Below are 1,916 nucleotides of genomic sequence, written 5' to 3'. Positions count from 1 at the left end.
CGAGAATGCATGGATTCGTGTCGTATCAACGTTTCGGAAGAGCTCGGTCGCTACGTAGCGACCGTGTGACCTTTTTCGGGCTTTTCTCCGACGTCTCGTGTTTCTTCTGCAGGGCTCTTTGTAAGAATAAATATTTTCCGAAGATTTATTTTTCGTAAAAACGTTCATGCCGATTTTTACGGACTTTCAGACATTGATTCCGTCGTGACCGATTTTGACCCCAACAGTTAGCCCCCCAGCTTGTTAGAACCATGAGCTTCTAGCGTGAACGAGTGGCTTGGCAAGTTAGGCAAGTTATGTGAGTTAGGTGGAGTTTATGGTCGAAAAGGTCCGTGGTAAGTGGTCTTCTCGCTCTTCTAAAAGTAGAACGCGATAAGATTGGGGCTGCGCCTTATGACGGCTGCCTATGTACCCTCGTTGAAGGGATCAAGCCTTTCGTAGTTCGTCTTGGAGTTAAGGTTTGTATGACTAGTTTTCCAGCGAGAACTTTACGGTCTGGTTTTTATGTAGAGGTTATCAGGCGTATTGCTGCCGATGGCATTTTATATGGGTGTAGAAGGAAGACTACGAGTTGTCATCTCGTAATCTAACTCTGTGTGAACTGCTATATATGTGATCTGTTTCGAGAGTTTTCCGCAGTGTGTTGTGGGAACCGAAATTCACACTGTCGACTTGCGTTTAAATTAGGAAACTAGGAAAACCCTAGTTTCCCAGAGGTCCCGGATCTCTGCGAGAGCCAACGGCAAGGGACAAAATATATGCGGAAATCATGAAAAGATAACAAAAGAGTTTTGATAAAACAGTAGATCTTATTTCGAGTCCGCGTGAGAGCGTTGCAATCATTACAAGAGATCATAAAAGCTTTGGCCGCAAAGGCTGTCAGCGAGTTACCTAGTTCTAGCGGCCTAAAAGCTCAAACCTAGTTGACTCGCAGCTCGATAACAAAAGACGAAGAAAATACAGAAAAAGTTTTTGATTGATTTCGGACTGAACCTTATGAAAGGCTGCCTACGTACCCCTTTCGAGGATCAAGCCAAATGTAGTTCAAGAGTGAACCAAGAGATCGAACTACTTGTGCACGTTTGTCCCACGGTTTACGGGCTGCTGGTTAAGAAATCGTAAGGTGGGCTTCGAGTCATGCCTTAGGTCCCTTTGGGCCGTCTTTCGACTTGAAGCGTTTATTACGACTTCTTTCGATAAAAACAAACTTTCCGCGGTTTTTATCGTAAAGTTTGATTGATGACTTCGAATGGCAAAAAACATGAAATGGGTTCGCTACGGTCTTCGGAAGACAGCATCGAAGGGTAGACGAGAATGCATGGATTCATGTCGTATCGACATTTCGGAAGAGCTCGGTCGCTGCGTAGCGACCAAACAGAATGCAAGCCCGTTCGCTACGTAGCGACCGAGCGGGACGGACGCTCGGTCGTTACGTAGCGACCAAGCTTGGCTCGAGCTCGGTCGCTACATAGCGACCGAGCGGGACAGACGCTCGGTCGCTACGTAGTGACTGAGCTTGGCTTGAGCGCTACGTAGCGACTGAGCGGGACGGACGATCGGTCGCTACGTAGCGACCGAGCTTGGCTCAAGCTCGGTCATTACGTAGCGACCGTGTGGGACGGACGCTCGGTTCTTCCGTAGCGACCGAGCGGGGCGTGTGCTCGGTTGCTACGTGGCGACCGAGCTTTGTTCGAGCTCGGTCGCTACGTAGCGACCGTGCGACCTTTTTCGGGCTTTTCTCCGATGTTTTGTGTTTCTTCCACAGGGCTCTTCGTAAGAATAAATCTTTTCCGAAGATTTATTTTTCGTAAAAACGTTCATGGCGATTTTTACGGACTTTCGGACAGTTAGCCCCCCAGCTTGTTAGAACCATGACCTTCTAGCGTGAGGTTCTAGCGAGGGGCTTGGCAAGTTAG

This window comes from Brassica oleracea, unplaced genomic scaffold (assembly GCF_000695525.1).
Source record: "Brassica oleracea var. oleracea cultivar TO1000 unplaced genomic scaffold, BOL UnpScaffold01169, whole genome shotgun sequence".
NCBI lineage: Eukaryota > Viridiplantae > Streptophyta > Magnoliopsida > Brassicales > Brassicaceae > Brassica > Brassica oleracea.
Note: the sequence above shows the minus strand (reverse complement) of the source record.